At 35.7% G+C, this 23,659-nt stretch overlaps 1 protein-coding gene across 4 annotated transcripts in view; it reads left to right on the top strand.

The window, feature by feature from the left end:
* Positions 1 to 23,659, top strand: part of ADK (adenosine kinase) — a 487,490-nt gene that overhangs the window by 68,673 nt on the left and 395,158 nt on the right. The gene's annotated exons all lie outside the window — the stretch shown is intronic.

Below are 23,659 nucleotides of genomic sequence, written 5' to 3'. Positions count from 1 at the left end.
TCTATGGAGTAGATACATGTAAACAATCTGATTTTTAAAACTCTGTGTGGTATAAAATATAAAGATGTAATCAATATTATGACCTTAATCCTAGTAGGATTAGGATAATTTATACTACATAAGGTTAACACAGGAAATAATTGTTCCTATGCACACATTAGAATATGGAGTATTGTATCCCATCCTCTAGACTAAGGGCATATTCGGAAATAGGTCGTTTCATCTTCTTTCCCCAGATAAAATGTTAAATTGTCATTGTTAATTTTGGCTCTAGCTCAGTTGACTTCCACCCTTTGCTTAAGGTGGAGAAATATGATTTTGTTCGTTGTCTTATGAAAAAGTAAATGCCTAACTCTGTTTAGCACAAGGTAAAACACTTTAAATATAAATGAAATTTTGTTCCTTTAAAAAATTTTAACGTTTGTAGGATCCTATCTTTCGGGTGGGTTAGCTGTATACATGATTCTGGGATATCTCTGTTGCTATTTTTCTGCCCTGTGGTAGTATCTAAAAAGATTACTACCTCACAGGAACTGTGAGGTTTTTAGTTAAAAAGTACAGACTTGGGAGTTTTAAAAATTCATCTCAGGGACTTCCCTGGCGGTCCATTGGTTAAGACTTCGCCTTCCAACGCAGGGGGTGTGGGTTCGATCCTTGGTCAGGGAGCTAAGATCCCACATGCCTCAGGGCTAAAAAACGAAAACATAAAAAACAAAAGCAGTATTGTAACAAATTCATTAAGGACTTAAAAAAAAATGGTCCAAGTCAAAAAAAAAAGTCTTAAAAAAAAATTTCATCTCTTTTCAATATCATAGGTTTGTCCAAAGAGGGAAGCTAAAATAAAGTATATGCTTCTGTTTTCTAGTAGGCTACTTTTTTTCTCCATTGTGCAGTAAGAAAGTTCTGATAATTGTAATTATTATTGAAACACCTAATGTCAAATAATAATGTAGAATTAAGTTTGAGGAATTTGAGGCTAATTACGTCTACAGGTTGGACCTCAGTTATTATTATTATTATTATTTTTACTTATTATTTTTTAATTGAAGTATAGTTGATTTACAGTGTTGTACGGACTGCGCTTATTATTGATGATAGTCAACGTTCTATCTATCCTTTTTATAAATACATGGGTGAATTTTACAAACTTCCTTGGGAGTTTCCTTAATGTTTGACACTCTCTTATGTTAAAGGTATTTTAATATCTAACTCAAGTCCCTCGTGGTTTAGTTTAAATGTAATCTTCATTTGTACTCAAGTTATGGAGAATAACTTTTTCTGTAGATTGAGTGCTTCAAGACTATTATTTTCTTCTCAAGGTTAAGTAATGATTTTTCTGAGTACTTTTTAAGGTTCTATTTACAAACACTGTCCTGAATCTTTTCCAAATTATTTTCTTTCTTCTGTCTTATAGAAGAGATTATAGTAAGTGTTAATCGTAAAATGGTAGGCTCAATGTGTAAGAAAAGGATTTAAGAGTTCCTAGAGTTGATATATCCCATTGTTATGCTAGCCTTTCATCAGTATTTTTATATTTGTTATGTCTTCATTTGATTATAATCTCCATCGTGGGTTCTCAAATTTATTGTTAAGGAATTTTATATAATTTCTTTCTTTACTACCTAGTCAGTGAGGGTAGGTGATTGTAACTGTACCATTGGTTGGTTGCTTACTTATAGGTTTGGTAACAGAACTTTTTTGTTTTGGCAATTAGGTAGTCAACCTAGAGGTTCCTTTGGCCCTCGGAGACTATGACCAATATTAAAAATACCAGAAAACTGCAATAGTGTGAATATTTTCATATTATTTAATATGTAACCTATATGAATGTGTTAATTCATTTATAGTTTCTTTAGCTGTCTGTGATATAGTTCACTCTCATGGATAGACTGATTTTTTTCTTAGATTTTATTATGAAAAATTTTAAATGTATAGTATATAATTACCCATATATTCGCCGCCTAGATTTTATCATTAACATTTTACTCTCTTTTTCACCTTATCCATTCTTTTGTCTATCCATTACTTCATCTGCTTTTTGAGTGCATTTCAAAAGTAAATTGCAGACATCAGTATGTTTCCCCATAAATATTTCAACATGCATACCATCACCTAGAATTCGATAGCTTAGAATTTTTTGCCTTTACCTGTAAATATTTTCATACAGTGAAATGCACAAATCTTAAGTGTACATTTGCTGAGTTGTGAAAAGTGCATAAATGTTCGTAACCCAGTTCTCTATCAAGAAATTCCCTTATGCCTCTTTGTAGTCACTCTCTGCTCCTACCCTCCGAGAGGTAACCCTTATTATGATTTTTTTTCTACTATAGATTAAGTTTTTCCTGTTCTGGAATTTCTTATTAATGGAATCATATGTACGTTATGTTTTATATAATACTTCTTTCACTCAGTATAATATTTTTTAGATTCTTTCATGTATTAGTTAATTTTTTTTATTGCTGATTAACATTCCATGATTTATCTGTTTTCTTATTGGTGGACATCTAGGCTGTTTCCTTTCATTTGGATACTATGAATAAAGTTGCTGTTAATATTTTTGTATAAGTCTTTGTGAACATGTTTTTATTTCTCATGGATAATTACTCAGGAATAGATTTGCTGCTGAGTCACTAGGGTAATAGTATATTTGGTTCTATAAGGAACTACTAGATTTTCTTTTAAAGTGGTACCATTTTACATTCCTACCAGCAATATATGAGAGTTCTAGTTGCTCTACATCCTCATCAACATTTGGTATTTGTTGGTCTTGCTAATTTTAGCTATTCTGGTGGATATGTAGTGGTATCTCAGACTGGTTTAATTTGCATTTCCATGATGACTAATGATATTGAGTACTTTTTCATTAGCTTATTGGCCATGTATATTTTCTTTGGCGAAGAGTCTGTTCACATCTTTTGCTGATGAAAAAAATTAGATTGTTTTCTCCTTTTATTGATGACTTGTTGGAATTCTTTATATATTCTGGATACCAGTCAATGTCAGATGTATGTTTTACAATTTTTTTCCTCCAATCCCAGGTTTACCATTTTTTCTTAATAGTGCCTTTTGATAAGCAAGTTTTAAATTTTTAGTCTAATTTATCACTTTTTACCTTTATGATTATTACTTTGTTCATCTAAAATACCTTTGCCCTCAATTTATGAAGATACTCTTATTTATATTTTTCTTTAAAAACTGTATGATTTGAGCTGTTTTGTTTAGGTCTATGATCTATTATGCATTAATATTTGTATATGATGTGAGGTAGATTCCAATGTTCATTCTCCTTTATCTAAATGGATATCTAGTTATTTCAGCACTATTTGCTGAATAGACTTTATTTGTCCACTGAATTGTTTTGTTGCCTTTGTTGAAAATAAAATAACTGTCGAAATATGGGTTTATCCTGTTCCCTTGATTTACTTGTCACTCTTTATGCTAGTCACACAGTATAGTAAGTATTGAAGTCAGGTGCTGTAAGTCCTCCCACTTTGTTCTTCATTTACAAGATTGCTTTGGATGTACTAGATCCTTTACATTGCCGTATATTTTAGAATCAGTGTATCAGTTTCCTCAGAAAAACCTTTTGGGATTATCATGGGGATGTTGAATCTATTTGAGAGAGAATTGACATCTTAACAGTATTTAGTCTGTCTTTTAATTTCTCTCAGCAGTGCTTTGTAGTTCTCAGTGAAGAAGTTTTGCTTGTTTTTAGGCCACATGAATTTTAATACCAGCCTTGCTTTATGACTATGAATTTCGAAACAAAAGATTGAGGGTTTCAAATTATATTTTCACCTAGAATGTGTTAAATTTGGATAGATGATTTTTTTTTTCTCACAGTGCCTGATATGTCTTCTGGATATTCTGTAGCAGACCTTTGGTAGGGCAGTCCTGTCTCGTTAACAGTATCCGGTATAAAACATACTAGCTGAGTGTAAATAATATGTACTTTTCCAGAATTTTCTTTCTTTTACGTTAAGCCACTTGGAATATCTTCTGGATTTGATTGTTATATACTTTTTCTTGTCATTGTCGTTGCAGATTTTATTCCTCTCTGAATATATTACATAGTAATTATTTTTTAAGTTAGCATTTATCACTAAAAGTATATTGGAGTTATTATTTTTCTACCATAACTACATATTTAGCTGTGTAGGAAAATTAGTGATGTCCCTAATCTTTGCCAGCTATGGTTAAAATGAATATCATTAGGCCATACCACAGACTGGAAAAGAGAGATAGGTATTTAGCTCAAATCTGTCATAATTCTTAGAGAAACTCTTCAAGGCGTGTAGTGTGATGATAGATTAATAGCTCAAATTTTTAATCTAATGGAAGTGCTCTGAAAAAAAAATTGTATGGCGTTATGACAGGAAAAATACATTTTATTGATTGAAGCAGATTTTAAGGTTAGACCTTTTCTTTTGTCACTATTTAGCACTAAAAAATGACATCTTTTCTAGGTTACTCTTTGCTTTACTTACTTTATTTCAATTAAAAAAAGATGTTGGAAAGGAGTCTAAATCTTATTAGGAGCCAAATGACCTGTGTGCATACTTAATATATACACATTTTATAGAAAATACAAAATTTTCAATTCTCTTAAAAAGCAGGTGCCACACTATTGGATTAATCTTAAATGAGCTATTCTCTTTTTCTAGTGCAATTAACTAAATTAGCTCTGTGGAATATTATGCAGTTATTTATTTTATTTTATTTAACATCTTTATTGGAGTATATTTGCTTTACAATGGTGTGTTAGTTTCTGCTTTATAACAAAGTGAAACAGCTATGCATATACATATATCCCCATATCTCTTCCCTCTTGCATCTCCCTCCCTCCTACCCTCCCTATCCCACCTTTCTAGGTGGTCACAAAGCACCGAGCTGATCTCCCTGTGCTATGCGGCTGCTTCCCACTAACTATCGATTTTACATTTGGTAATGTATATATGTCCATGCCACTCTCTCACTGTGTCCCAGCTTACCCTTCCCCCTCCCCATGTCCTCAAGTCTATTCTCTAGTAGGTCTGCGTCTTTATTCCCGTAGTGCCCCTAGATTCTTCATAACCTTTTTTTTTTAGATTCCATATATATGTGTTAGCATACGGTATTTGTTTTTGTCTTTCTATGCAGTTATTAAAATGTTTTTAGGAAAATATTTAATATCGTGATGATTTAAGTAGGTGAAAAAGATTGCTTGTAGATATCATAAAAGAGAATTGTAGAATAGTAGATCTGTGGGTGATTGATAATGGGTGAATTTTAATTTTTTTCTTTGTACTTTTATGTGTTTTATTTATTTATTTATTTATTTATTTATTTATTTATTTATTTATTTATGGCTGCGTTGGGTCTTCATTACTGCACACGGGCTTTTTTCTAGTTGCGGCAAGTGGGGGCTACTCTTCGTTGTGGTGTGTGGGCTTCTCACTGCGGTGGCTTCTCTTGTTGTGGAGCATGGGCTCTAGGTGCATGGGCTTCGGTAGTTGTGGCATGCGGGCTCAGTAGTTGTGGCACATGGGTTTAGTTGCTCGGTGGCATGTGGGGTCTTCCCCGACCAGGGCTCGAACCCGTGTCCCCTGCATTGGCAGGTGGATTCTTAACTACTGCGCCACCAGGGAAGCCCTATGCTGTTCTAGATATGAAGTATATTTTCCCTTTTGTTACTGAATGAATTCTTATTGACTATTTTTTTATGTCAAAATTGAATTATTTTGTTAGAATTACCCCTTGAATTTAAAAGTCTTATCTTGGAATAAGTATATATAAGTTTTTATTGGTTTAGGATTATGATGAAATGGAAGAAAATGAATTATGTAAGAGGTGTGAAGCAGGAGTATTGGAAAGGACACTCTTAGACCTTAATCTTTGGTTCAGTGTAAAAATATTATAATTTCTTAGAGAACAATGCCAATTTCTAAACCAGCAGGGGAGAGTTTTAAGTATTTAAGTGGCATGTTTCAGAACATGTTCAGAGCCCTTAGAGACAATCAGTAACATCTGATATGCTCTTAAATTCATTATTATTGATGGTGTGGCTTAGTAATTCTTTGAAAATATCAAGATTGTCTTGTAAGAGTAGTGTTAGAACTGATTGCCTATAAAGCTGATAGATTTTGTTCATGGCAAATGCCAAAGAGAAAAAAAACGCCTGGGAAGTGAAAAGTCAAAGTTGAAATAAAGAACATCTAGGACCAGCAACAAGGTTAAGTGGTTAATATGATTTCAATATTCATAAAAGCTGCAGTATTTTAAATACCATGAACATTTTTATGATCCCTTTCTCAGGGCCCACTTTCTTTTACATATTTTAAATTATAGAATTTAAGATTCTAGAAATGAACCCTAGAACTAATTATTCATATTTTATGATGAATGGGTGAGATCCACATGATAAAGTGACTTGCTATAGGTTACACTGCTCTTTAATGACAGCGCTAGACCAGAATTCAAGTCTTGTGATGCCCATTTAAATGCTTTTTGTATCACACCAAGCAGCTCCCTAAAAATACAATAATTTCTTTAAATAAAAAGGATCGATATTCAGTGCAAGTCCCAGTACTAACTGATTATAATGAACCCAATGGCTATATCAAGGCTCTCAATGGCTGATTAATTTTACAGTATTATATTATGCTTTGGAAACCACCTCAGACTCATTCAGTGAGTTGAGGAGAGTCAGGTATACTATGTATACTTGAATTCCAAATGCAAGGCACTTCTCATTCTTCCAAGGAGATGGTATAATACAAAGCTTTTTGGCCAAGTTGACTCTAAAAGCTTTTAGAGAAGCTTCACAACCACATATTATGTGAAATAATTTTAAAATTCTTTTTTCTTTTTTACTTCTCATTTGTTTGAACATTCAGAATTTTCATAATCTTTGTTACCAGTAGAAGAATCTTTTTCTCTAGAACACAGCAATCTTCTTTGATCGAAGTTGTTTGATTCCACGTATGATCCTTTCATTGGACATTTTATCCTAAGCTACAGATGCCTCTTACATGGGAAACATTTTTGTTCTTGTTGTTGTTTGTGAAATAGTTTTGTAATTGAGTTTTTAATATATAGTCATGATCTTTGTACGGTAGCTGTTTACTATATTGCTTTTTAAATTGATCTTTAAAAAGCTCTACAATAACATTCACCATTTGTGCTTATGAAGCTGTGCCTCCAGGAATAAGTACTAAATGTGTGTTCAAATTCTTTGCTCTTTGTTTTTTTATACTAATATCATCAGGTGACTTCTGTAAGAATCCCAAACTAGCATTGATTGAATTCATTCCAGGCAACTATTAATGGTTCTAAACTAATCTGTGAGCAGAGTTCACCCCTTTGGTGAACTTTTGACTGTGCTCTCACTTTAGAATTCTAGGATTTCATAGTTTCTTGTTATATGTTGTTATAACTGGATTATGAAACTTTCGAAAGGTTTGCTTAAATATTGTTTAAAAGAAAATTATTAACTCTGACATAAAGAAGTACTCATTACAAGAAATAATTTTAGTATTAAACTTTGTCATATATTCATGCATATATGATAGATGAATGAAAAATGTATGTTATTAGTGGTAAAACCTTAAAAGCCTCAAAGGATTAATCCTAAATTGCCACCTTCTGTTTTTGAAGAAATGTATGGTGCTCTGAATTCAGCACTAGAAGAAACTGAGTTTATGTATGTTTTGCCACAGATTGTATCCTTGGTATATCAGGTAAGATTCAATTCTGCTATGAGTAATGAGAAATAAGAAACCTATTATAGGGATTAAACCTTACTTATTGCAAGAAAAACTAGGGAAGTAGAGGTCCAGAAAGGATTAGAGAAAAGTCACTAACCAGTCCTGGTGTGTGGATTAATGAATTGGAGCTTTCAAGAAGCAGCTAGGAATGTATAGCTACTGGAGTAAACTGTGAGGAGAGTTGGTGGATTGTTGGCTCTTTGAAGCTACCACTTCTGTGAGTTTTCAGTGGAGCATTTGGTGATGGGTTAGGCCTGGTTGGAAAGGTGAGCTGGAGGTGGAGTGGGAATACATAAGGATAAATTGGAATTCCTCCCATACCTTTCTATCTTCACTACCTCTAGCCAGTAACTACCCTTGGTGTGAAAGGGCCGCTGCTTCACTTCTACCTCCCAAATTGTACACAAATTTCTCTTGTGGCTAATCCCAACTTAAAACCACATAGAGAAGGAAATTCTGGGGATTGTAGTTTTTAGTTGACACAGTATAAAACTACCATACTTGGGTTAATCACTTAATCTCTTGAATACAACATCGTCATTTGTAAAACAGTGATAATTTCATTTTATCTTGTTAAGTTTAATGAGGATTAGATGAAATTATATATGTGAGAAAGTTTTGATCTACAAGGAATCATAAAGGTTAGTTGTGATGTAGGTTGTTTTGAGTATGATGATGCTTATAAAAACAGTTTAACTGGCTTCGGCTCTTAGAGAAGCTTAGCTGTCTGTCGCATATCACTGTGGGTTTAGATTAGTGCTTTGCTCTTTCATTATTATCCATTAAGCAAATAGTTTCTTTAATTAGCTACTTCTCTTTTAGTCTATTCCGTAATCCCTCTGAATACAGTTTTTGAGTTTCAGGCATAAAATTGTTCAGAAAAAAATGGTAGTGGTCTTTTTTGCTTTCTACCTCTTTGATTTTTTTAGTGGGGAAGGGTAAGGTGGTTCCTGAAACTTTATCCAGACCTTTTCAGTCCAAGTGTAGTTCAATGATCTTTTGCTACAAATAATTTACTTGACAGTATTTTACTATGTGGTATCAATAGGGTGAATTTATTCAGGTCAGCATGGGTTGAATAGAGTAGAAATTGCTGTGTTGAATTCTTTTTTCTTCTTGGTCTACAACAGACAAGAATATTTTGAGAGTGCAGCTATGACAGATATCTAGCTGAAAAACAATGTAAGGGTTATGCCAACATGGTCTATATTCCCTTAAGGATTGAGTCAGACTATTTGGGAATGATATGAATTTAGGAGTTTTGGGGAACTTTAGTATCTGTTAGCAGCTAATCTAGTTCTTGAAAACTACTAACTATATATAATTAGTATTTTCTCTACTAACTATAATTAATGTTTTCTTTTTGGAAAGTATTGAAAAATTGAATAACACTTAAGAGCAAGGAAAGAGGACATTACTTTAATTACTTTTATGCTCTAATTTAATCCTCACAGCAACCTTATGAGGTAGGTATTATAATCATTCCCATTTTACAGGAAACTAAGGCTTGGAGAGACTCTATTACTTTTCTTACAGTAGGAAAGGTAGGTTCCAATTTGATTTCAGATCTTTTTTATTGCTTTTTACTTTGCTTAAGTTCAGTGACTTAGGAAAAAGAATATTCTAAAAAATTCTTTAGAAGAATGATATTATTTAAAACACATTTACTTCACAAACTATTTATGGTGGATGTTATATTTCATTAGTTTTAATATGATTTACTAGAAAAATACCATAGTTTGTAGGTAATACTGTGGTTTTTTGGGGTTGGCTGATGGCTAAGGTGTAAAACCTTAGAGGATAATCTGAGCTTATGTTGATGACTAGAAATCCAATATTTCCAACCAAATAGGTCTTCTTCTTGAAGTTCTGTGTATTATAAATTTATTCCTTGTGATGCTAGCTCCCTCTGTAGAACTTCATTAAGATTGCAACTTGGCTTTTTCAATCATTTTGCAAAGTGATTGAAGCATTATCTAGAATAGATTTAAAATTTTTCTTATAAAATTTTACTTTATATTCTAATCACTTCCAAGTGTTTTTTCTTGTGAAGATGTTACCTTTATAAAAATGTCTTACTTTATATATACTAAATTTTAGTAGCATATACAAAGGGAAACCATCTTCCCCAAATATTCCTACTACTTTAATGTCTTTTTGTTTGTGAAGGCCAGAGACACTTGTGATTTCTACATCTGTAGGGTCTGTGTTGGGTAAGACCAGAGGAGGTAGAAAAAAACCAATGGAAGATTTGAAAAAAAACTTTTTTGGAAGTGTAACTGGTTGCCATATATCATATTTGAAATGATCTTTTTTAAAGAGTTTTTTCATTGTTAAATTGGATGAGAAAATGGTCATTAAGGGAATTTTTGGGGGGGAGAGGGTCTTGCAGAAAGGAGACAAACAAAATTTCTGCGTGCTAGAAAGATTCATTTATTTTCAAATTGAATTCAACAAAGAAAATCAAAGAAATGCTGGATTTCAATCCTCAGCATTTCTTTTTTTTTTTGGCCTTAGGTTGTTATGGTTCTAAGATCCTCTGCTTATGGCCATTTTACGTGCAGAATTTTTGGTGGTGAAAATTGTGTTTTATCAGCTTAAAGTGAATCCATTTCCCATATACAAAGTATTCATAGGGTATTACTTAATGCTTAATTTATGCCTGAATATTTTTGTTACTGAACTCAGGTTCAGCTACTTGCCACTCAAAAGCCAATAATTCGAGAGGCAGGTGTCAGTAGAAAGGGAAATTGCTTTAATCAGAGGAGAAGGTGGACTCGTGTCCTGAGACCAACTCCAAAGATTCTGCTCAGCCATGACAGTTTTTAAGGGGAAAAGTGGGGAAAGAATCTCTGAATCATAAAGGCAGGAGGTTGGGTTCTGCATCATTCTCCATTGTGGGCAGGCTGGCTGACTCTTCAGATGTTATCTTACCCGAGTGATCTGCCTGCAGGATTGCTAATGGGGTCTGTTGGAGGTAGAGAGCTAGTCATTCTTTAACTACTAAATACTTCATTCTTACTTCTTTTAATCTTGGAAAAGAATCAACAGGTTAGGCAAGGCATGGTGTGCATTCAGGAGCGCATAAGTCAGGAGTTAGTTTAAATTGCCTAGTGATCTCATTCTTTTTTTTTTTTTTTTTTTTGGCAGTACGCAGGCCTCTCACTGTTGTGGCCTTTCTCGTTGCGGAGCACAGGCTCTGGATGCACAGGCTCAGGGGCCATGGCTCACGGGCCCAGCCGCTCCGCAACATGTGGGATCCTCCCAGACCGGGGCATGAACCCGTGTCCCCTGCATCGGCAGGCGGACTCTCAACCACCGCGCCACCAGGGAAGCCCTATTTATTTATTTTTAATTTATTTTTGGCTGTGTTGGGTCTTTGTTGCTGTGTTCAGGCTTTCTCTAGTTGTGGCGAGCTGGGGCTACTCTTCCTTGTGGCGCATGGGCTTCTCACCGTGGTGGCTTCTCTTGTTGCAGAGCATGGACTCTAGGCACGTGGGTTTCAGTAGTTGCAGTACGTGGGCTCAGTAGTTGCGGTGCGTGGGCCCTAGGGCACGCGGGCTTCAGTAGTTGTGGTGCGTGGGCTCAGTAGTTGTGGCGCATGGGCTTAGTTGCTCCATGGCATGTGGGATCTTCCTGGACCAGGGATCAAACCTGTGTTCCCTTCATTGGCAGACGGATTCTTAACCACTGCGCCACCAGGGAATTCCCCCGTCCCTCAATACATTTTTAATGAATAAATAACATGCTTTAAATGTCTCCAACTCGGACTTCCCTGGTGGTTCAGTGGTGAAGGGTCTGCCTTGCAGTGTGGGGGACACGGGTTTGATCCCTGGTCAGGGAGCTAGGATCCCACATGCCGCGGGGCAACTCAGCCCGCGCACCACAACGATGGAGCTCCTGCACCTCAGCTAGAGAGCCCACGTGCTGCAAACTGCAGAGCCCATGCGCTCTGGAACCCACACATTACAACTACAGAGCCCACGCGCCCTGGAGCCTGCCCGCCACAACTAGAGAAGAGAAAACCCACAAGCTACAACTAGAGAGAAGTCCACGTGCTGCAATGAAAGATCCTGCGTGCGTCAACAAAGATCCCGCATGCTGCAACTAAGACCTGACACAGCCAAAAATAAATAAAATAAACAAATAAATAAATCTTAAAAAAAAGTCTCCAACTCTATGTATTCTTCTTTTCATAATTCTTGCCCAGAATGTTACAGTAGCACCTTATATAACCACCCTGCCTCTATTCTCACCCCTTCTCTTTACTTCACATTCACATTGTTTACTTCACATGGTTGCACTTTTGTTTCTGTCCTATTGATTGTCCACCTTTCTAAGACACTAGTTTGTCCCATCACTTGACCATGTTGTTAAAACACATTAATAGTTCTCCATTGCCTACTGGATGAATTTCAAGTTATTATGCATGACTTGGAAGCAGTTGATGATCTGAAACTGGCTTTCCCCCATTATCGCTATCCCCAGCCAACAGCTTTCTTCTTCCTTAAGCTCCCTTAAGATCTTATTGCTTGTTTTTGTATCTGGGTCTTTGAATGTACTGTTCTACCCTTTCCCAATCTTATCTGCCTGATAACTTCAAAATTCAACTGCTTCTGCCAAAAAGCTCCCTCTTCACCCCTAATAAATTTGCTTTTGTTATTGTACTAAAACTTGTCTGTTGTCCATATTAGACTGAATTTGAGACCTGTGACTATTTCATATCCAGTTCTGCTTGTGTGTCATACATAGGTCTGCTTATTAAATGCTGTAGAATCAAATTAAATGCCTGTGGGTTAAGGAATAAGTATTAGTTGAATTGGAAGTTAATTTTTTTTTTTTTTTGGCTGCATGGTGTACAACCTGTGAGATCTGAGTTCCCTGACTAAGGATGGAACCCATGCCCCCTGCAGTGGGAGCTCAGAGTCTTAACCCCTGGACCACCAAGGAAGTCCCGGAAGTTAAAGTTTAAGAAAATGATGCTTTAGGAATTTTAGGAAAATGGTGTTAGTTTTTAAAGCGTGATGTCCAAAATGATGGTACTTTTAATTTTTATTTATAGAAGGATTTTTAGACAACATAAAATGATTCTGATTTCTTTGTATTGAATGTTCTAGGAAAATATAAAAAAAAATTGGTCCATAATTTAATCCTTGTAAAAATAGAGTTAATTATCAGAACATTTCTAGAGCATAATTTTATTCCCATGCTGACTTCATCATTCCACCTTATTTGTTGTCAAATAAGGATGAGAAAGAAAGTGGGGAAGGGGGAAGGGGGAAAGGAAGAGATAGGGAAAGGGAAAGGAAGAGAGGAGGAGGGATGGGTGTGTGGAGGTGTGTGTGTGTGTGTGTGTGTGTGTGTGTGTGTGAGAGAGAGAGAGAGAGAGAAGTTTATTTTGCCATTCAGTGTGCAGACTTTTATTTAATCTGTTTCCTTTTTAATATGAATGCATATCCCTTTCTCCAGAAACTGATTCATTTGGTGATTCTGCAAATAAATTGACTTACTTCTTATTTCTTCTTTCCCTTCTTCCTCCTCAGTCTTTGGTTTTAGCTTTTGTCTGGTGTGCTGGTTCAGCCATCAATATTTGTTACTCTAAAGACTTCATCATCTTATGGACATTTTTCACCAAACATGTTGTTTTTGTAAGCTTCTTGTCATTTTAGTGCAAGAAGCAGAGATGAGCTTTGCTTTAAGTCTTTTGTGTTGAAGTAAAATAATGGTCAGTGTATTTTTAATATGAAAGCTGTATAAATTGAAATGTTCAATTCCTTTACATTAGGAAACAGCAGCATAATTAAAAGGGAGATGAATTGCTCCATCTGCAAGGTGCTCAGGAAGTGGAGAGAAAAATAGCTACATTGTAAGCTCCAGGAGAGAATGGGTTTACCTCTTTGTGTATTTGTCTTTCCTTTCCATTGTATACATAGTGCCTAACTTTGTGTAATGTAGTGTGTGGTTCACCAATAGTTATTGAAAAAATATAATATGTAATTTAAAAAATCATTTTAGATAGAAAGTACATCAAGAAATATGCTACCCTCTTTTGGGCTTTTTAGTATTTTGATCATGCTCTCATTCTCCATTTCACCTTTAAAAGCCTGTAATTAGTGTCCTGATTTTTGCCTTTAGTTTGTTTATATTCCTTTTCATAGTTGTTACTGTTAGCTCATAAAATTATGACCTAACTTATGTTTTCACCATTATCCAGCACAGTTAGTATTCAGAAAGATTTTATTGTTAATCAACCTTGAGATCAGCCTTAACTAACTTCAGTTGATTTGGACACACCTATTTTTTTAAAAAATCAACCCTGATATAAACACAAACAACAGAGAACACTGTCTTCCCTGAAGATTATGTTCACATTTCATCCTCTTCATTGAGTAGTGTAGATGTATTATTTCAAAAATAAAAATTATTTTTTGTATTAAAAATTGACATTTCTTTTCTTTTTTTTAAACTAAGACCACAAGGTTCTGAGATTTTATCCCGAATGACCTTAGAATAATGGTTAACTTTTTAGTAATTAAAAAACAAAATAATGCTGCAACCTTGATTCAGTTTTCAAGTATACTTTTGCTTGCTAGTCAAGCCATTTTTTATTATTCATTTGTAGTACTTTAAAATGAGTCCCTATTGTTGTGCAGGTTTTCCAAAATAGTATTAATAATGTAATTGCAGAAATTTATTTTAAAACTAAGGTGATACCCACCAGATGGTGCTATTTCGCCTGTTTTGTCTGTGAAAAAAAAAAAAAAGATGAATATAGAACTTTTAAAAAGTGTATGGAATATCTCCTAATATTTTGGGGGACATAGTATTTTGGGGATAGAGGAGTTCAATGGAGAGAAGTATTCAAGTATTATAAACTTACAGAATATAGAATAAATTTACCTATATGTTATACTAATATGTTTATCTTAATAAAGGTAGAGACCATTGCTAGAATTAACATGGCTGAGAACTTTTTATTTAGTGTAAAAATATTAAGTAGATACTCTTCTTAAGGTTTACATAATGGAAATGTTATCAACTGTCATAATTCCATAATCATAAAAAAATGTAATTATTTCTAAAAGGAGGTATTACCAAAATTTATATTTCAGTTTTCTTTTTATTTTGAAGTAAACAGTATTACTGTCCAGCGGAGTTACATAGTTATTTACAAATAAGAAAACATTTTGATTATTTTTTATGTTCTTGAATATATCCCAGATCAAGGAGAGAAGATTAGGCTTGAATTCATTATTTTTACAAAGGAAAAATAACTCTTCTAAATTAATTTGTATATTAGGAAGAAGGCAACCACGCGGCACACTAGTCATTTAGATGCTGCAATTGAATGATTGACTATCCATTATAGTTTAATTGGCTAGCTAATATACTTTTCAGTGATGTATGAAAGATTCAGCCAGTGTTTCTAGGATTTTAATATACTTAACTTTTTCTGGTCTTATTATCACTCTGTATTTGCATCTGGCCATGAGACTGAAGCATAAAGGTGTGTAGGTGCTGTTATAAGTATTTGCCAAAGTCATTGCTGATAATAGCAACAATGATTTTATTTGCATATGTGAAATTAGAGATTAAACTTGCTTTTATATCTTACATTTGAATTTTTCCCCTGGAAAGGTATGTGTGTTACTTTGTAGGGGAGGAAGATGTTTTTCCTCTACTCTTCTTGGTTATTTTGGCTGGTCTGCTAATTCAGTTGACGAAAGACAGATTAACAGGAGAAAAACAAATTTAATTATGTAGGTATGGGAGCCCCATAAAAATATGAAACCCAAGGGCAAGTCTGGCAGTTGAGGCCTTCCTGAGCTAAGGAATGGGATAGGGGACTGGGGCTTTAAAGGGGAGGAGGGTAATTCACAGAACAATAAGAAGAGCAGATGTTTGGTAATTAGCTGCTATAGGGATAGGTCTTTCAGATAAACTGTTAATCTCTGGTAGCTCTCTCTCTGAACAAGGCCCCTTATGCAAAATTTTTTAGGTACTTAAGGGAGAGGTAAAAAGGTCTTCCTGAGTCTTTTGGGCCTTGGTTGTCTTCAGTTCAAAGTAATCCAAATGCCAAAGTGTCACATTTTGGGCAGGCTTGTTCTGAACCCCTTCAACTTTGGATTCAGTGAATGGAACTTAACTCTATAGGCTAGGAAATACAGATAGTAGATTTTCTTGTATTTCTAGACTTTGTGAATGAATAGTTTAATCATAACTATATTAACATCGTTGACATTCTCATAACAACCTGAAGATTGTGAACCACCATATTGCTTTATCTTAACTTGTTTTATAGCATTTAAAAAAAACTTTGGGTTATAGTTTTTGAGTATACCTCAGATCTCTCTTGCAAGAGTATAAAGTTCTTCCTGCTTTATTTCCCTTACTCCGCTTAGCACAGTGCTTTATATATAGTAGATGATCTGTGTATATTTATTACAAAAAAGAGTTAATTTTTTCATGCCTACTATTAGTAGTAGTATTATAATACAAAGGAAGTTATTTAGATAGCTTTTCCTCCTTGTACTAATTTCCATAGTAACAGAGTATACTATGTTCTATTATTTTTAATCTTAAACATCTTTTCTTATATGACTTTTTATAGTTGGTTTAAAAGGACCATCTCACTGAAATCTCTTAAAATCGTACTAGTGATGCATTCTATCCTGGTGAAGATAAGTGTATTTTCAGTTTTCTTAAAAATAAAAAATCTTGTCATCAGTCTAGTTTCATGTGGATCTTGAGAATTGGAGATGGTCTTGTCCAGTAGTTGGTTCAGGGCCTCTTGTGGGGGGGTTCCTAAGACCTTTTCAAGGGGGTCCACGAAGGCAGAGCTATTTTCAAAATGATAGTAAGACATTGTTTGCTTTTTCATACTCACTCTATCATGAATGTAAGTAGTTTTCCAGAGGTTACATGACATGCGATATTGATTGAATGCGTAAGCATATGAGAATGTAGCTGTCTTCTATTAAGCCAGACATTAAAGAGAGTTGCAAAAATTATAAAACAATGTAACCCTTGGCACTAAATTTTTTAGTTTGGAAATTTTTTTTTCTTTTTCCATAAAATGTTACTTGTTTGACATTTAATGCTTCTATTATTAAAAATAATAAATTAGTAAACATTTAAAATATGTTTTAATTTCTAATATGGTAACCAGGGATAGATATAAAAGCTCTTTGAAGTATTCAATACTTTTTTTTAAAGTATAAAGAGGTCCTGAGATCAAAGCATATAAGAACTTCTGATCCTAATTCTTTATCTTCATTTCACAGATGAGGGTCCTCAGTGGCCCAGAGAGGTGAAGTGGTTTAATCAAGTATACTCAGCCAGTTTTTGGCTTAACTGATACTTGTATCACTGACTTCTGACTGCTTTGATTTATTTTATTAGCTGTTTTGATATTTAGGTATTTTCCAACCTAATACCGATTCTGAGTTCCTTAAACTGTTTTTTAGTTTGATATTTTAATTGACTTTATTAAGTGTATGAATAAATTGGGAATATTGACCTGATTTTTCAGCTACAATAAAAAAGTTTTTTAACACATAAAATTTCTAGTATAACCTTGCTATAAAGTATGAACTTCCTAGCAAGGAAAGTGAATTGATAGATGAAAAAGTGTAGCCTTAGTGTCAAAAAAAAAAATAAAGTTGAGGGCAAAGAGGTAGCCTCTTGTGTTTTAGAGACTCTTTTACTACTCTTTACTTGTTTTCTTCCCATTCATCCACAATAAAACATTGGTTACAGGCTTCCCTTGACATTTATGGCAGTCCACTCATAGAAGAATGAAGTGTCCTATTCTTAGGTTTCAAAAATTAATAGTATAATAATTCTACATTGCTATTCTGGTAGATATGCATTATTTCTCATGTTGAATTTCATGCTTGGAGGATTGAATTCTAAAACATTCTCCATTTTTTGAAATTGATGAAGGAATTTAAAACCACATCATGAAGATAGATTGAAAACCTGGATAGTTTGAGCTTGAAGAGAGAGAATCAGGAGATCCATATATTAGCCATCTTCATTTGAAGGAATTTCTTTATGCGGAAATAAGATTAGATTTATTGATTTATATGTGAAACCTCAAGGATAGAAGAACCAATGGGTGGGTGACACAGACTGAATCATTTTAGCTCGATAAAGGGAAAGTCTCTAGAAGTAAAGAAATACAAAAATAGAATCAACTTGTATTGGTAATAATTTCCCTGTGTCAGGAGGTGTTAAATTGCAGACCAGATTCCCTGGTAGGAATGTTGGCAAATGAATAAAGGAGTTCTGGTTAATTGGGTTAGATGACCTTTCATAAGATTCTTTCTATTATCTGTTTTGGTATACTTGTTGAAAATAACTTGTTTTAATGATAAGAGTTTCTTTTAAAAAGGTAATTGGTTTAGCAGATATATTCTGCTTTTATATTAACTAGTCAATAAACTTTATGGATCTGTGGTCTTGGCATGAGCAGTATAATCGATTCTCCTAGAAGGAGTGTGTGTTTTCTTTGTTCCTTTTATTGCAAGCCATTTGAAGAGATGATGGATTGGTAGCAGAAATTTAGAAGTGAAAGGAATGGTAAACATTAGAAAGGAAGATGAAAGCCATTTTGAACATGTACATTGAATTGATGATATTTTGAGATTTATTTTAGTATTTGCTCATTGATCACAAATATTTTCTGCCTTTTGTTACTACTCTTTTCCTGTCTGGTTCTTTTCCAAGTATTCCAACAAAGTAAACTATTCTGTAACTAACATTTTTGTGAAATTCTTTCAGTTGTTGCTGGTTTTACGAGTTGTAGGCTCCTTTATAATATAATCAAATGATGACTGCATTAAAACATTCTTAATTTAACAGAGTATGGGTCAGGGGAGGATCTAGACTAATATTTTTAACTGTTTTTTTCTTGGCATACTAGATGAAAAGACATGTTCATACTATTCCTAGAAGTAAATGGATTATAGCAAAATATTTGGCTTTATTTTCATTTGTGAGTGGGTGTCTGTGTTTTTGTGTCTATGCATGTATCTTTCTCTGTATATCATGTATATTCTTAATACTTCCAAAAATAATTTGAGATCTTATAATGTCTTATTGTACACGTAAACACACACACACACACACACAGCGTGATTCATTTTTCATCAGACTTTTATTGAAGGCCTGGCATAGGAGTTAAATTAAATTATTACAGGGTTCAGGTAGGAAATGAATGGGGGAAATGAGCCAAGTTGGAGCAATAGATTTTGATTGATAGGTAGATTACAGCCTCTTCAAAATAAGATTTGTCGCACTGTGGAATCTTGCCCTCTGTTATACAATGTAAATAACATTGTTGTATGTGATATTTAAATAGTTAAGAAATTCTACCAGAACTTAATGAAAGGACTTCTTGGTCAACTTGTCATTAGACAAATTAAGTAATATACCCATTCTTCAAGTATGTTGAGGTTTTAAAAAATTTATTAATTCATGTATTTATTCATTTCATTAACATTTATTAATCTCCTACAATGTGTGAAGCCTACTTTAGACATTGGATACAGTATCAGACAGTAATTTTCCTTCACTCATAGTGTTTATAGTCTAATGGGGAAGACATATTTGAGCATTAAATTTCTTATTCAATAAATATTTCTAGTAAAACATAAAGTACAAAAGCAGAGAACTTGGAGTCTAATGATTTGAGTTCTTTTTTTCTTTTTCTTTTTTATGATTTTATTTATTTATTTTTGGCTGCGTTAGGTCTTCATTGCTGCGTGCAAGCTTTCTCTAGTTGTGGCACGCGGGCTTCTCATTGTGGTGGCTTCTACAGGCTCTAGGCGCGCTGGCTTCAGTAGTTGTGGCTCGTGGGCTCTAGAGTGCAGGCTCAGTAGTTGTGGCACACAGGCTTAGTTGCTCCACGGAATGTGGGATCTTCCCGGACCAGGGCTCAAATCCGTGTCCCCTGCATTGGCAGGCGGATTCTTAACCACTGTGCCACCAGGGAAGTCCCTGATTTGAGTTCTTATTCAGCTACTATTTACCTCTTCATCCAGTTAATGCTTTTTATTAAGTGTTTATTACATATACCCGAAATGTGAAAATTAGTAAGATATAATTCTGCCCTGAACAAGTTCGGTGTCTCCAAGATTATAGACAGGCAATAGCTAGTGATAACTTCTGCGATTGAATTATGTATAAAATCCTACAAGAGTAGTACATTCCTCTAGCTATGAGGGACACAAGAACCTATCTCAAAAAGCTGATATTTGAGCTAGGCCTTGAAGGATGAGTAGAAATTATTTGGGAACAGAGGAATCCGTGTGAACAAAGGAGGAGTTACCCTTGTCTACTGAACAACAATAACAAAAAACATCCCACAGTGTGAGGGCAATGAATTCAGTTTTATTTGGGACTTACTGAGGAGTATAGCACGGGAGACAGCCCCTCAGCTCTGAGGAGCTGCTTCGAAGAGGTAGTGGGGGAGGTCATTATATATGTGATTTGGTCAAGGGGGTATGTGCAACCAAGCACACATCTAAGCAGAAGGTTGCTGCTGGTCACAAGAAGGTTGCTTCTAGTCACAAGGAGCAGATGTCTTCATTAATGATTTAAGTGCTTTTCTAGGTATGAGAATATGCAAGAAATTGGATTCATAAAATTTTCTACTGAAAATATCTAACCAACTGAAGGTCTGTTCTGCCAGTTTTTCTCAGCACACAGAGTACCTCATTCCTGATCTCCACCATGAAATCCTTTCATGGTGTGTTAAAGTTCTGGGACTACAGTGGCTAGTGACTTTATTCTCTCTCTCTCTTTTTTTTTTAAATTATATTTTATTTTTGGCTGCGTTGGGTCTTCGTTGCTATGTGCAGGCTTTCTCTAGTTGCGGCGAGTGGGGGCTACTCTTCGTTGTAGTGCGTGGGCTTCTCATTGTGGTGGCTTCTCTTTGCGGAGCACGGGCTCTAGGCACGTGGGCTTCAGTAGTTGCAGCACACATGCTCAGTAGTTGCGGCATGTGGGCCCTAGAGCGTGCGGGCTTCAGTAGTTGTGGCGCATGGGCTCAGTAGTTGTGGTGCACAGGCTCTAGGGCACACAGGATTCAGTAGTTGTGGCACGCGGGCTCTAGAGGCTACAGGCTCAGTAGTTGGCACACAGGCTTAGTTGCTTCGTGGCATGTGGGGTCTTCCCAGACCAGGGATTGAACCCATGTCCCCTGCACTGGCAGGCGTATTCTTTTTTTTTCTTTTAATTGGAGTAAAATTGCTTTACAATGTTGTGTTAGTTTCTGCTGTACAATGAAGTGAATCAGCTATATGTATACCTATATCCTCTCCCTTTTGGACCTCCCTCCCACCCATCTAGGTTGTCACAGAGCACTGAGCTGAGCTCCCTGTGCTATACAGCAGGTACCCACTAGCTGTGTATTTTACACATGGTAGTGTATTTATGTCAAACCTAATCTCCCAATTCGTCCCACCCTCTCCTTCCCCTGTGTCCACATGTCTTTTCTCTACGTCTGCGTCTCTATTCCTGCCCTATTTAGGTTCATCTGTACCATTTTTCTAGATTCCACGTATATGTGTTAATATATGATAATTTGTTTTTCTCTTTCTGGCTTACTTCACTCTGTATGAGAGACTGACTCTAGGTCCCTCCACATCTCTGCAAATGACCCAATTTCGTTCCTTTTCATGGATGAGTAATATTCCATTGTATATATGTATCACATCTTCTTTATCCATTCATCTGTTGTTGGACATTTAGCTTGTTTCCATGTCCTGGCTATTGTAAATAGTGGTGCAATGAACATTGAGGTACACATGTCCTTTTGAATTATGGTTTTCTCAGGGTATATGCCCAGTAGTGGGATTGCTGGATCATATGGTAGTTCTATTTTTAGTTTTTTAAGGAACCTCCATACTGTTCTCCATAGTAGCTGTATCATTTTACATTCCCACCAACAGTGCAGAAGCAAGGTTCCCTTTTCTCCATGCCCTCTCCAGCATGTTTTTCTTTTTTTTTTTTTTTTTTGCGGTATGCGGGCCTCTCACTGTTGGGGCCTCTCCCGTCGTGGAGCACAGGCTCCAGGCTCCGGATGCACAGGCTCAGCGGCCATGGCTCACGGGCCTAGCCACTTCGCGGCATGTGGGATCTTCCCGGACCGGGGCATGAACCCGTATCCCCTGCGTTGGCAGGTGGACTCTCAACAGCTGCACCACCAGGGAAGTCCTGTAGATTTTTTGATGATGACCATTCTGACCGATATGAGGTGATACCATGTTGTAGTTTTTTTTTTTTTTTTTTTTTCGATACGCGGGCCTCTCACTGTTGTGGCCTCTCCCGTTGCGGAGCACAGGCTCCGGATGCGCAGGCTCAGCAGCCATGGCTCACGGGCCCAGCCGCTCCGCGGCATGTGGGATCTTCCCGGACCGGGGCACGAACCCGTGTCCCCTGCATCAGCAGGCGGACTCTCAACCCCTGCGCCACCAGGGAAACCCCATGTTGTAGTTTTGATTTGCATTTCTCTAATAGTTAGTGATGTTGAGCATCTTTTCATGTGCCTCTTGGCCATCTGTAGATCTTCTTCAGTGAAATATGTATTTAGGTCTTCTGCCCACTTTTTATTTGGTGGTTTTTTTTTTTCTTGATATTGAGCTCCATGAGCTGTTTGTATATTTTGGAGATTAATCCTTTGTCTGTTGCTTCATTTGAAAATATTTTCTCCCATTCTGAGGGTTGTCTTTTCATCTTGTTTATGGTTTCCTTTGCTGTGCAAAAGCTTTTAAGTTTAATTAGGTCCCATTTGTTTATTTTTGTTTTTATTTTCATTACTCTAGGAGGTGGATCAGAAAAGATCTTGCTGTGGTTTATGTCAAAGCATGTTTTTCCTATGTTTTTCTCTAAGAGTTTTGTAGTGTCCGGTCTTATATTTAGGTCTTTAATCCATTTGGAGTTAATTTTTGTGTATTGTGTTAGGTTGTGTTCTAATTTCTTTTACATGTAGCTGCCCAGTTTTCCCAGTACCACTTATTGAAGAGGCTGTCTTTTCTCCATTGTATGTTCTTGCCTCCTTTGTCATAAATTAGGTGACAGTATGGGCATGGGTTTATCTCTGGGCTTTCTATCCTGTACCATTGATCTATATTTCTGGTTTTGTGCCAGTACCATACTGTCTTGATTACTGTAGCTTTGTAGTATAGTGTGAAGTCAGGGAGCCTAATTCCTCCAGCTCCATTTTTCTTTCTCAAGATTGCTTTGGCTATTCAGGGTCTTTTGTGTTGCCATACATATTTATTTTATTTATTTATTTTTGGCTATGTTGAGTCTTCATTGCTGCACACGGGCTTTCTGTACTTGCAGCTAACAGGGGCTACTCTTCATTGCGGTGTGTGGGCTTCTCATTGCAGTGGCTTCTCTTGTTGCAGATCACGGGCTCTAGGTGCGCAGGCTTCAGTAGTTGTGGCATGCAGGCTCAGTAGTTGTGGCGCATGGGCTTAGTTGCTCCCTGGCATGTGGGATGTTCCCGGACCAGGGATTCAGCCTGTGTCCTCTGCATTGGCAGGTGGATTCTTAACCACTATGCCACCAAATAAGTCTCTTGTGTTTCCATACAAATTGTAAAATTTTTTGTTCTAATTCTGTGAAGAATGCCATTGGTAGTTTGATAGGGATTGCATTGAATCTGTAGATTGCTTTGGGTAGTATAGTCATTTTCACAATATTGATTCTTCTAATCCAAGAGCATGGTGTATTTCTTCATCTGTTTATGTCATCTTTGATTTATTTCATCAGTGTTTTATAGTTTTCTGAGTATAAGTCTTTTGCCTCCTTAGGTAGGTTTATTCCTAGGTATTTTATTCTTTTCGTTGCTATGGTAAATGGGATTGTTTCCTTAATTTCTCTTTCTGGTCTTCCGTTGT

The sequence above is a fragment of the Leucopleurus acutus genome (assembly GCF_964270905.1).
Source record: "Leucopleurus acutus genome assembly, chromosome: 14".
Taxonomy (NCBI): Eukaryota; Metazoa; Chordata; class Mammalia; order Artiodactyla; family Delphinidae; genus Leucopleurus; species Leucopleurus acutus.
The sequence above is the reverse complement of the archived record's forward strand: the minus strand, read 5'-3'. Positions and strand labels throughout refer to the sequence as shown.